The 13,968-nt window shown below is 42.1% G+C and overlaps 1 protein-coding gene across 12 annotated transcripts in view; it reads left to right on the plus strand.

The window, feature by feature from the left end:
* Window positions 1-11,477: 11,477 nt before the first annotated feature.
* PPFIA2 (PTPRF interacting protein alpha 2) overlaps window positions 11,478-13,968 on the plus strand; it is a 341,449-nt gene continuing 338,958 nt past the window's right edge. For 4 of the 12 annotated variants that reach the window (XM_080575688.1, XM_080575697.1, XM_080575700.1 and 1 more), the window contains exon 1: window positions 11,481-12,557. The gene's annotated coding sequence lies outside the window, so the exon portion shown is untranslated. Of the gene's footprint in view, window positions 12,619-13,968 lie in introns of all 12 variants that reach the window. The other 8 variants (XM_080575703.1, XM_080575689.1, XM_080575691.1 and 5 more) reach the window with 5 other exon arrangements.

The following is a 13,968-nucleotide window of genomic DNA, read 5'->3' on the forward strand; positions in this document are numbered from 1 at the left end:
ACTTTTAAACCAAATCTGAAACTCTCAGGTTCCATTACATTACAAAAGAAGGCTTGAAAATGTAAAAAATACAGCAATATGTGCAGAAAACCTGAAAGGGGAATTCTGAGACCTGTCACAGTCAGACAGAGACAGAAAGGCGAGCATGGACATCGCAGCCCCATGCCTTCTGCCATGTCACACTTCGACAGTGTTAGTGAGAGTGGGAGGTGAGAGGCTTCCAAATCTCTCCTCCCTCCTGGACGTACCACGGATGTACATTACTCAGCTCAGTATGTTGCTAATTCTATATGCTCCATGGGGACCAAGTGACAATGACAGGAGGAGATGCCTCTCTGAAGGCAAAAGGCAGAGAAATGTCCCCAGCCTAAAGCCTGGCTTGCCCTAAAAGGGTCCTTCAAAAGCCATGGAGTTACACCACATGTCTCTGCCTTGGAGGCCATCCATCATGAAGCACTGGAGGCAATGGGCCAGTAACAGGATCATGGGCTGACATGTACAGTCAGTAATACCTCAGTCTCTACAGAATATGAATGTGTGCTTTGCTCAGACAAAGCTCATTCACCTTAAATGCACTCTCACTTTAAAAAACAAAACAAAATAAAAAAGCATGAAAGCTGCATATACTTCAGGCTCTTATTCTTTAGTTTGTTCCTCATTTATGTGGTTCACTATTTAAAGCGTTCAATCTTTGTGTACACTCAGTATGAACTTATTTGTAAAAATAATGTGTGGTAAATTGGCAGACAAGTACAGTTTAAAATATAGACAATCTGTTGAGTGCTTTAGGAGAGCTGCCATAAGATTTCATTTCTTACATTATAATATGTTTAACATTTTATGCAACATAGTACTTCAAGAAAAGTGGTAAAATTAAACAGTAAAGATTCTTTCAAAATGCCTTGTAAGGAAGACGGCACAGAGCAGCTGCTAGGGCACACCAGGGCCTGGGACCCCCTGGGGCCAGAGGCATGGGGGATCCTGCAGGGCAGCTGGGCAGGGCCTGGCACCAGGGCCCATCCCACCCCCAACCAAGAGCAGGGCAGCCAGGGGCACGGGGCAGCCCCGGCTCCACAGCCATCTGCTCCCAGGGACCAGGATTGGTTTAGGCTGGGCCAGGCCATGGGCCTGCAGGTAGGCCCAGCGGAGCCGGGCAGATGTCTGAGCAAGGCCAGGCAGTGTGGGGCTGCAGCCATGCCCTACTGCGAGCTGGGGTCCTGGGCCAGGGGCAGGTGGGGGAGACTGGGAAAACAATAATTTGCCACTCTCAGAAACTATTGTGGGAGGCAACTTACTGAGTTGTTCAAAGTCATGGAAGAAAAGTGAATTACCAATAGTTTTTGTCATTAAAAAAATTAACAGACATAAATGATTTGCCTGAACATCTAAGCATTATAAAATCCAAAGTTTAAGCTAAAGCTAAAACCCTTCACTATGTATATCCAGAATTTCATCCCAGTTCTTTACACCACACAATGTATTGTGTTTGCATTGTTGTGATTCTGTATTAAAAAATATCTCAAGAAAATTAGATCACACGGTAGTCTAACTTTAGTTAAACTCCATACATTTAATTTTTAAAGAAGGTAAGTGGGCTTCTTTTGTTAATAAGTTTATTAGTTAGTTCTTAAATAATAAATGCAAGGGGAAGAGCCTTACGGGGAATATTTTACTACCCAGAGATTATTTGGCAAAATGGTTGACATATTTCAAGATCTGCACAAAATGTCTCCATGTATAAGTATATGAATTACTATTAGTTAGCATTAGACTCCGTTATTTTTGTGTTCCCCATGTATAGGTTTCTCTTTTCAGAAAAATATTTTCTATGCCAAATTTGGTGTTTTCTTTAATTATTTCCTGGCAAGACGACACTCGAATGCGTTATTTTGTTTGTTTGTCTATTTCATGTGCACCCATATCAATAAAGATCTATGTCTGGGAAGTTCTCAACTTTTGTAAGGCCTGATTCGCCGCGCCATACAAAAGACCCCTTAGCACTGAGCTAGGTGTTAGGTGATGAGGTGCCCTGTTGCTTCTGAGACTGACACGAGAAAATGAGCAAAGGACAGTTTGTCTACACCCAGCAGTAGAAGATGCTCTAAAATAAAGCAGGATTTAGTCCAGTATTCTAAAAATGGGCCCATGCAGCATCCTGGGGTGAGGTATGTCAATAAATACCCATAGAATCCTGTACTTTGTCAGTGCTTTAACCACTGAACACTGAGGTTAGCAGTAGTCATACTCTTCCACCTTCTCTCTCTCCCTAGAACATCTTTTAAACACAATTTCTATTTAAGTGGAAAATAACTCATTTTTTAATCATGCTATGAATTATAACAGTTGTTTTTTCTTTATGAGAATCTGGGTAAGATGTTCTCATTGGTTAACTACGTAACTCTTACTTTGCTGTCTGGTGTTTGAAATCTTTCCTATTCGTGAAGAGGGTTTTCTCCTTTGCAAGTTTCATATAGTCTTTTTCCTAACATTTGAAAAATGTTTATCTTTATTTTTTATATTAGCTATCTATCTCAATTAGATTTGCTTTGCTTTTATCTCAGCAAACGAAGATAATCAGAAATGGATTAGGTGGAAGTAAAAGTTAGAGTTGCATTCTTAAAAAATGATTAAGAATTACTAATAGTTGTTAAAAGTCATCTTCAGTTATCAGTAATAAACCATAAAAATTCTTACCAAAATGACATAAATATTGAAAAATTAGGGAAAAAAAAAAAACACAAAACCTTCAGTACATGAAGAAGTGGTTTAGAAATAGGATGTGAAGAGAAGATGATTTCTAAGGTGTGTAGAAAATTAATTCTAAAATGGATCTTCTATTGGCTACATTTTACAGTAACATTTCCTTATTTTCAGACACTGTGGTTAATATTGAAAAGAATACTTAAATAATATTAGGGGTTTTAATCTGGTACTTTTCTAGAGAATTCTTACTGCACTGAGATATTGCAAGATTTTTATTTATTTATTTATTTATTTTAATTTTTGGAGCAGATCTGTTTGGAGATATGTATGAGAGTATGCGTGTGTGCATGAAATGTGTCAAGTCTCCTTCAGCTGCAGGATCCTGAGTTCTGCAAACAATGACTTTTTATTCATCTCTGCTCTTCAGCTTTCCATTCCTTTCCTTCTTCTGTTAACTAATGGTAGAAGTGTGAAGTTTGTCATGCATACAGATGTTAAGAAATCCTTGCCGTGACTGAAACAGTTAGAAAGTAACAAAATAAATTGCTAGGAGTAATGCACCTAAATAGAAGAAAATATGACTCGTCTAAAAGGTAAAACTTACAAATATTGCAAATATATGAATTTCTCCCTACTACTGACTTTCTACTGTGAATTTTTATTCAGATAATTGAAATAGATGATTTTTTAGAAAAAAAATATTTTTATATTTTTCATTAAATGTAATGACCATTGAGCAGCACTAGAAATTGTAAGCAAAAGTAACATATTTGACAATAACGTATTATACCAAGTATGCTCTTGACTAGCTTACCTTTTGTCTTAAATAATCCATAACAATCTAACATATAGACAGCAAAACAAAGAGTAGGCTCAACTTTACTGAGTTTTAATGTAAATTTTAACTTGTACTGTTTCATGTTTAATGACCCAATAAGCATTCAGCTTGTGAATGTTTGTGAATGGCTCCTTATTCAAATAACTGCGTAAGTGAAGTTCAGAAAGATCAAACAAGGACCCCTGTGCTGGTGCTGCAGTCCAACAAGGATTGAGGCTGAAAACTACCAGTCCTGTTTCTGTGTAGTTAATGCTGTATGGGCCACCTTATGAAATATTCTTTTTTTGGTTGAAGAAAAGTAGTGTGCAAGCCAGTTTATTTTTTCTCTTTTTCACTCACAGTTTTTTTTTTCTTGTTCTTTTTAATTTGTTTTATTATTTTAGGTTCTTTGCAGAAAAGAAGGGAAAAGAAGAGAAAAGAAAAGGAAGGGAAGGGAAGGGAAGGGAAGGGAAGGGAAGGGAAGGGAAGGGAAGGGAAGGGAAGGGAAGGGAAGGGAAGGAAGGGAAGGGAAGGGAAGGGAAGGGAAGGGAAGGAAGGGAAGGGAAGGGAAGGAAGGGAAGGGAAGGGAAGGAAGGGAAGGGAAGGAGGAAGGGAAGGGAAGGGAAGGGAAGGGAAGGGAAGGGAAGGGAAGGGAAGGGAAGGGAAGGGAAGGGAAGGAAGGGAAGGGAAGGGAAGGGAAGGGAAGGGAAGGGAAGGGAAGGGAAGGGAAGGAAGGGAAGGGAAGGAAGGGAAGGAGGGAAGGGAAGGGAAGGGAAGGGAAGGGAAGGGAAGGGAAGGGAAGGGAAGGAAGGGAAGGGAAGGGAAGGGAAGGGAAGGGAAGGGAAGGGAAGGGAAGGGAAGGGAAGGGAAGGGAAGGGAAGGGAAGGGAAGGGAAGGGAAGGGAAGGGAAGGGAAGGGAAGGGAAGGGAAGGGAAGGAAGGGAAGGGAAGGGAAGGGAAGGAAGGGAAGGGAAGGGAAGGGAAGGGTAGGAGGAAGGGAAGGGAAGGAAGGGAAGGGAAGGGAAGGGAAGGGAAGGGAAGGGAAGGGAAGGGAAGGGAAGGGAAGGAGGGAAGGGAAGGAAGGGAAGGGAAGGGAAGGGAAGGGAAGGGAAGGGAAGGAAGGGAAGGAAGGGAAGGAGAAGGGAAGGAAGGGAAGGGAAGGGAAGGGAAGGAAGGAAGGGAAGGGAAGGAGGAAGGAAAGGAAAGGAAAGGAAAGGAAAGGAAAGGAAAGGAAAGGAAAGGAAAGGAAAGGAAAGGAAGGAAAGGAAAGGAAAGGAAAGGAAAGGAAAGGAAAGGAAAGGAAAGGAAAGGAAAGAGAAACGAAACGAAAAGAAAAAAGACCCATAATGCAGCAGTAAGAAACAGACAGTACATATATATGGTAAAGCTAAAAAAATATTTTGGTAGAGGAAGATTTAAAATCAGATTGCTAATTTTTGGAGTGTAAGCACATGAGTTATTGATTTCAAAAAGTGATTAAAAACATTATTTTCCGTATGTGTGATGGAGATTTGCCAGCCTTAATGCAGCTCCATAAAAAGCTCAGCATTCTTTGTAATTTCTTGCACACAGCAATGAACAAGAGCAGACACTGGGAAGCAGTGCAGGAATCTCCTAAAATATTGACTTTGTCTATTGATAGAAAAAGTCATTGTTCTGTCAGGAACTGATAACCTTATTAAGTTTTTTCCTAGCACCAGAAGCTTCTGTTGTCTTAACTGCACCAAAGCGGAAGTGGACATGCTTTGGCTACAGATGAAAGTGAATGGTTGAAAGGTGGGAAATGTTTTTAAAGCTGGAGTAACAATAAACTGATCAGTTTTTATGAAAATCTGTTTAACACCCCCGAGTAGGTATTTCACCCATGTGGTTCCTTACATCCGATGCTCTAGCAAATATAAATATACTTTCAAAACAATTCACAAAGCAATTTTACTCATGTATTTTAACTACCATCTCTTGTGTGTTTTTTTTGTTTGTTTGTTTGCTTGTTTGCTTTTATCTTGCCACAGGCAGAAGGTGTACATTGAAGGGCCTACCTAAGCATGTTTTCCTGTATGTCTTCAGTTTGGTATGTTTACACACAGCTACTGTCAACCAGGAGGTAGTAAGATTCAACGAAGGTCCTTTATCTTATTATTTTTGCTGAGCAGATGAGATTTTTCCCAGTAATAAAACATAAGATAGAATGATAGAATCACAGAATGTCTTGGGTTGTAAGGGACCATAAAGATCACCTAGTTCCAACCCCTCCACCATGGGCAGGGAGGCCACCAAGTAGACCAGGTTGTTTACAGCCCCATCCAGCCTGGCCTTGAACACTTCCAGGGATGGGGAATCCGCAGCTTCTCTGGGCAACCTCTTCCAGTGCCTTGCTACACTCACAGTAAGGAATTTCTTATATCTAATCTAAATCTCCCCTCTTTTAGTGTAACACCATTACCCCTTATCCTATCTGTTATAAAGCGTTGTTATCTTCAAGGAGCATAAATGTCAAGCCCCAAACTTTAACTAATCCATATTACAGACACAAAACAAAAACAACAACAAAAACAACAACAAAAACACCCCAAAAATTGAACAAAACTAAACCATTACATATTTGAAAATACTGAGATTAAGAACTTCTCTTAAAATTCCATATTTCAGTGCTTAAAATCTGGAATGAAGAGCAGTGTATATATTTTGACTTTCTGAGAGTGACTTGTCTGGCTGGGGAGCCATACTGCCCTGTAGTACTTACAGTTACCTGATATATACTGCAGTACTTGCAGTTACCTGATCTCAGAAGGATTTTAATCCTGACAAATGTCACTTCTCTAGCAAAACTGAAAGATTTATGAAAGTCTAGGTAGCTGAACCTATCTCACTGATGTTACACAGAGATGGAGTTTACAGGCAATCTAGTAGATGGAAATTTTAATTTGTATTCTGCTTTGTATGGGTTTAGTGTAAAGAGGTTTGATTTATTTATGTGTAAAATATCCAGACAGCCCCTGAAACACCTGTGAGATACCTCATCAATTGGCATTTTCAGATGGAGAGGCTGGCCCTTCCCTTTTTATCTTTTCCATGTTTGTGATGGAGCAAGAATCCTGAGGTGGAGAGTAGACTTACAGTGTCAGTTAGTTAGTTTGTCATAATGCAGGCTGTGATGGGAGATTGCCAATGATGGTGAAGATTGGATTGCTTCATAATGATAAGGTCTTTGATCAGCATCAGTTACAGCTCATATTATTCTTCACTGATTCCTCTCATCAACATCTACTTTGTGATCCTCATGCTTCACTTCGGAATTAGTTCCTCCTTCTTTAACACACACTATGTGATGAAGTGGATTATAAATTGAATGACCTTTAACAAATACATTGTGACCACAAACTTTAAAATGTTTGGAGTATTTCTAAAATCATGACACATTGTTTCCTGATCATGGTTGCTATTTTGAGACTCGGTATGATTTTCATCCCCAGTGTATGAAAAAGAGGCTCCTTAGCTGAGTAATGTGCATAGGATGTAATTTTCTCTCATACATACATGGATTTCAGTGACTTTTTAAGACATCACTCCTACCTATTCATATCTACTCTATGCCATTGACAAAGACCAATTAAAAGAAATATGTAAAGAAACTCCAAACTAGGCAAAAGGAAAGCTTACATCACAAATGAGAGAATATTTTTCTTGGCTTCATGCAGCTCATTGCTTGTATGTATATGTTAAAGATAATTAAACAAATAATTAAATTGTAGCCTGACAATCTGATAGCATAGCTAACTCCTCTCATTGCAGCCAAATGCCACTTTTATTTATTTATTTTTTGTCATGGTATCCATGGTAAAGTGAAAATTTTTATTACACCTTAAGTATTTCCGTAGGAGACAATTAAATTGTTTACTCACCTTGTATGCGACGTTAGTTGCCAGCAACACTTCAACCAAGTAACATGACACAGTGAAAAACAAGTGGAATGCCGGCTCTTAGACAACGTTCTCAATCATTTCCTGTCAGATCACATGAACTTCACCTTCACCTTTTGGGTCTGATATGTGAGTAACTGGGATTTTTGAGTGGGTCTTCATCAGCCCTTAAATCATATCTCCACAAAAAACATCCTGAAGGAGTGTAGTATGACCAGAAGAGTCTGGTCCAATCAACCTCTCCTTAGACTGGAACTAGAGCGTGCTCTGCAGAACAGATTAACTGAGAGAGATAAAAGCTGTCTTCCCAGGTGAGGACTTTAGGCTGTACTGAAAAGTGCTAACTATGCTATCAAATTCTCAAGCTTCTCTTTTATTGATCTTTAGTTGGCTTTGAGCAATTTACATCTAAGCCAAAATTATGTCTCTTTTCTAAACTTTCCCCTCACCCACCACATAGCTGCAGTGGGACTTTTTTAAAGTTACCATGATGAATTTTGAGGCCACACGTGGGATGTTTTTTGTGTAAGAAAAACAGATTTATGAGAGTCTTCTGGCAAAATACAGTAATCAAGTTATGTCAGGTAAAACCCACAGCTGAAATAGGTAAGAAATTGAAACTGAGGAAATACAGAGAAACCCTTAAAGCTATGATAATATGCAGAGAACCTTTGGGAAATAAGCATGAATGTAATTGTAATGTACAATTGGAATTATAACTCCAATTACATTGGAATGAAATTTATTCACACAATATTACATTTCTTTTTTCCAGTCTCAGTCAAGATCCACTGAACTTTATTTTTGCACTCTTCTCTTAGTCTCTAATGGCTTCTTGATCAAGTGAAGACTCTCTCTAAACCTTGCTGCTTTTTTTCTTCCAACATAACATTTCTAAGACAGATTCTCTTTTCTCTGTCTTAATCTTCATCATGCTGTAGTAGTTGTTGCCAGGCTTTAGCAAATGAAGTGTTGCATTATCAGTATTATCCAAAACAAGTCTCCAGGAATCACTTTCTCACCCTGTTGTTTTGATCACATCACATATCTTTGCAGCCATTATTACCCCTCACTTCACACCCTATGTTTTGAAAGTAAAGGCAAATCTTTCCCAAGTTGCTTGCTTATTGCCCTATACAATCAGTTATTCCTTAAGAGTACAATGGTGTCAGTTCCCTTTTTCAGCCTGTTCAAAGAAAAAGATTTCATCAGCCTCTACTTTCTCTTTGTGGGAGACAGTGTGTGAGAAAGACCCATGGCTAGACTTACAAAACAGGGCAGGAAGCCAGCTTTCAGACAGGTCTTTAAAATATTCTTGCTATGATAAGATATATATGTATATAACCTGGTGGATGGTAAGGAGGACTTCCTCTGGTAATAAAGAGTGTAGTCTCACTGTACTCTTCCTACCTGTCTTTACCAACGTAATTTGTCTCATATAAGTTCACATGCTCAATATTAGATAAAATAGTGCTAGTTGACAGACTAAGCAATTCATACTTTTGGGGCAATTAATAGATTTAGTTGGTATACTCAAAATTTGCTTAAGCAAAACTATGTTTTGGAGACCTGATGGTCAAATTCCCCTTAAAGGAAGACAAATCTCATAATTTAATAGTACATTCAGTCCTTTTCCCTAATAGAGTTTCCTCAAGATATATCATTATGCTCTTACGCTCTTAAGCTCTTGATCAAAATTATCCATGCAGTAAGCTTTACCAAAAGATGCCCTCTACTATAGGGAGCATTCCCTTATTATGACAAAGCCCAAGGCCTTGATCCGTGCCGGTGTTCTTCCCTTCCCGTCACTTTCCATTTATAGAGTTTTTCCTTCTTCTATCTCATTGATATGAAAAGCCTACAGGCTTGAATAGAAGGAGGCTCCTGTTCAAATTGGTACCACAAAGCACAGGTAATAATTGGCTGCTTCTGCAGTATGCAGCAAACTCAGCGCTGTGAAACATGATACTTAAGCCACTTAGTCATCTGTAAATCTGGCAACAGAGAAGCTAAGGGCAGGAGGTCAATTAGGACAACACTATGAGTAGCAGTAATAGACTTTCTGTGCTGGGTTTTTGCTTTAACAATTGAAAGGCAGTAGAGAGGATGACCATGCGGAGCTAAGGGACCAACAAGCTTCCCAAAGTATACCACAAATGTTTATAAATCTAATGACAATGAAAGAAGTCTGCCTGTTATACAGCTCTGCAAATAGCTGCCTCTGTGGAACACAGACTGGAATCTTTTCTAAGCTAAATGCTGAAAACAACCAGCTTGGGTGAGCAAGGACATTGAGCTCAACTCTCCCATATGGCTGGCAAATGGTTTAATCAATAAGTTGCTGTTTGGAAGAGGGAAAGAAGGAAGGATGTCATCAATGTCACTCACTTTAATCAATACTTTAAAGAAAAGAGTGATATGTCCAGCATACAGATCATGTTCTAACAAATAAATAAATAAATAAATAAATAAAAAATAAAAAATAATAAAAAATAAAAAATAACAGTGATGAGTTCTAGAGAGTTTAAAGCTGAGAATCCTGATCTGGCATCTGTGCATTACCTTACTAAACACAAGGTAATGTGTTTCAACCCTGGAGAAAGGTGGAGGGGGTGGAGAGGCAATCAGATGTGCCCTTCTTTGAAGAAGTTCAGCCAGGTTAGGTGGATCTCTCCTGAACATGCCTGCTCTCTTGTGAGCCTTCAGAGCTGCTTAGTTTTTCCTTCCTCACCTAAAGCAAACCTCAGAGTTGTGAGACCCATATTTGTAATTCTCTAATGGACGACAGATCCTGCTTGCAGCTACAGTGTGTTAAGGCTAATGTTAGGTCTAATGGTATGTATGCTGCAGATGAATTAAATCAGTATAAAGGATTGGAATGGACAAGGACAGTGGCAAAAAGCTACCCGGAACAGTGGCACAGCCGGGAGAGACATTTTACTCTGGCCCTTTGAACCCATGCATTGTGCTTGAAAGGCCATGTTCCTGAAACAAACTCTGGTATGGCACCACTACTTCCTTTGCACTTGTTCTTCATGTCCATGTTGGCAACTATTCCCAGCTATTTGCTTTCTGTGGTACATTTGTATCCTCTGCATACTTCTGTTTTATACAATCCAGTGTCAGGAACCAGCAAGAGCGCAGGCTAGACCAGCCGCTGAGTGACCACAGCCTGGACAGGCTGTGTGGCTCCCTGCCCTCGGCTCCACTTTTCTAAGGTGGGTGAGGTGAAGTTGGATTTCTGAAGCAATGCAATCAATCCTGTGTGGGCAATACTTTTTTTTTTTTTTTCTGAAATATTTTGGGCAAGAACAAAGTTTGAGTAGTGGTTACAACACCCTCAAACCATGAGGAACCCAATTTCAAACTGACAACTTGAAAACCTCGATTTTAAATCATTTTCTGGTACTCATTTATTATGCTCCCCGTTCTACCGAGGCCTGCCACCAGCATCCCCTCAGCCCATCCCTCTCCCTCCCAGTCAGAGCAGCAGCCGAGGGGAACGGATGGTGTAGGGCGGGAGCGATGACAGGCACCAACGAGCGGCAACGGGCACCAAAGGGCGTCAAGGGGCGCCAAGGGGCTCCCTCACAGAGCCGGGCGCCTGGAGAGGGCCGGGGGCGCCAACGGCCGGGCACGCGCCCGCCCCCTGCCCTTCCTGACGGCCGCGGGGAGCGGTCGCGCTGAGGGGAGGCGAGGAGGCGTCGCTCTCTGGCTAGGATTGCGCCCTCGTGTCCTATTCTTTCTTTATATATATATATATATATATATATACATATTTCTCTAAGAAGGACTGGGCGTGAGGGAACTAGCGCCGCTCGAGCCGCGAAGCAGCGGCAGCTGCCTCCGGGGAGCCGCGTGCGTGAGGCAGGGGCAGCAGACGCGATTACTTCAGAATTTATTTAAGGACTGGTGGAAACCACTGCGGCGGCTTCCAGGGGAAGTCCCCGCCGACGAGGAGCGCGCCCAGCCCAGCGGCGCCCGCAGCCGCCCTCCTTCCCTCCCTCCCTCCCTCCCCCCGCCGCCCCCGGCCATCGCCCGCTCCCGCCCGCGGCGGTGCCTCACGCCCGTGCTGCGGGCTCGGGGGCAGTTTGCCCACGCCTGGCATTTCTAAGTGCGCAACGTTAATTCCGTGCCTGGGCTGCTGGGCTGTAGCAGATACTCATTCCCGCTGCTTTGTCGCGGTGGGAGCGCAGCAGATGGCACGGTTTAAACACCACGCACCCGAGCTGACGAGATGTAGTGCCGCTCGCCAAGCGCTCGCTGTGGAGGAGCCCCGTTTGCCGCCCGGCTTTACACACGCGTCGCCCGGCCCTGGGCCAGGACGGCGCCGGGCAGCCGGTGGGCGGCAGCGATGGGGGCTCCTGCCGTGGGGACATGCCCTGGGGACATGCCCTGGGGGCTTGCTTGCCGTGGGGGCTTGCCCGCCGTGGGTGGCTCTGCCGGCCCGCGCTGCCGCGGCTGCCGCCCCGTAGCGCCCAGCTCAGCCCGGACACGGTGCCTGCCAGGCGGCGGTGGGCAGCGGCAGAGGGTTTCTCGCTGTAAAGCAGAAAGCCGCGGTCGCTTTTCATCACGCAGTCGTGCGTGCGTGTGGACCTCAGTCACGCGCGGAGGAAGAATTAGCCTGGGAGGTACTGAAGAACCAGGGGAGCCGGAGAGCACTCGGTTAAGTTTAACAAAAGATGAGAAATAAAAGAAAGATGCTTTCGCCCTGGCCCCTCCCCCCTGTAATATCTTGCCTCCAGCTGCAAAGATGCTGTTGCTTGAAAGGGGCTGCTGGAGCTTTAAGAGCCGCTCCCCCCCCCTCCTGCTCCTGACAATGGTCTGAGCCGAGCTCTGCTTCTCAAAGCAAAATTTGTAATATGCCATTTTTCCTATGGATGCTTCTCCTCTTGGCTGCTGACGAAGTGACCGAAGAAAATGCCGAGGTGCCAAGCAGCCAGTCTTGCCGGAGGACGAGTGCGGGGGCTTGGGGTTTCTCGGAGCAACGCCTGTGTCACCATTGCTAGGAAGATGCTCCAGGAGTGCTCGGCTGTGTGAGTCCCCGCTCGAAGCCGGTGGAGACTGCGGTTGTTATTGATCAAGTGAAATAGCAGACGCCGAAATAAAAGCCACTAGGTACTGAACCCTCTATTTCTGAGTTAGACCTTCCCTCCTTAGCCCCGACATCCTCTGGGAGGTGAGGTGCAAATGCAAAATCTTGCAATTTGCCTCTTGCTGTAGCGTGCGTTGTATTATTTAAATGTGTTTCTGTAATGGGAGTTGGGAGTTGGGGAATTTCAGAGGAAAAATCATGAAGCAACTTCTCTGTTGTTGTGATTAAGCGAGATACGACACAAAGAACAAATAGTTGGAATGAGTCCTTTATTTAAGGTACTGTTGTTGATCGCCCCTCCTGTGTAGAAGTGCAGGATGCTTCTGTTAAAGGTGATATCATAGTTTAGTGATGACTGGCAGGTAAGGAGTTAACTAGGAGGAGGAATATGCGTGTAATGCAACTCAGACAATAGGAAGGATTTTCCTTATGGAATTACACTATGCTGCTTTAGAGATCTTGCTGAGAACATTTGAAAAGACATAATCGAGGAAAGAAATGGTTTTATTAGCCACTGTGTCTGTTTAACTATTTGGAAAAAAAATAGCTTGTAAATGCAAAATATCCAGAATGATCCAATGAAATGAGTTTTCAAGCTGATGTCACTATGGACCGGCTAGAATATATGGTAGTTAGATTTCTACTTCTCTTTCCTGCAGCAAAATTATAAGTAACTTGAAATGACTCCTCAACCTTGATGTGCAAATCAAGCAGCTGAATATAGAAAAAAAAAACAAGCTTTTAAAACCAATTTTGGACAAAAAGGTGAAGCAATAAAATTAAATTTACATCTAAGGTGGTAGCCTTCAAGGTGAGCAAAATGAATGCTTGCCTAAGAGCCTTTGTCAGGCAGTAGCCAAGTATTATTCTGTGTTCTTATTCTCAGACCTTGCACAAGTGAATGAAGTCCAGCTGGTAAATTACTCCCAGGCTACATGCAAATGTACAGATGTTTGTTATAGCATTCACATTTAAAAAAAAAAAAAAAAGTAATTTCCAGACTCTTGGACAAACGAGAGAAGAGAAGATGTCAAATAGGGTGGGGTCCAATGAGAAGAAAGATGACAACTTTGTCATTTTCCACCTTTACAGCTTATATACCACAGACAATTCAAGTAGAAGTCAGTATTGGGGATGCACTTTCAAACCTGGTCCATACATGATTATCAGCATCTGTAGATAGAAGATATATGAGGATTGCTATCAATTTAGTTAGCAATGCCTTATATAACAACTCTAACTAAGGGTGGGCATACACTATGCTCTTTGTTGCAATTTTTGCCCGTTTACTCATCTGAAGGTCTAAACTGAGCTTCGAATTCCTAATTGAACTCATATTCAATTCACTCTTAATGGAGACATCATGCAGCTAACACTATAGATTGGATTTGACATTTTTTCATACAAGCTGAAAAATCTTTAATGCAATGACAG

The sequence above is a fragment of the Anser brachyrhynchus genome (genome assembly GCF_964034855.1).
Source record: "Anser brachyrhynchus genome assembly, chromosome: 1".
Lineage (NCBI taxonomy): Eukaryota > Metazoa > Chordata > Aves > Anseriformes > Anatidae > Anser > Anser brachyrhynchus.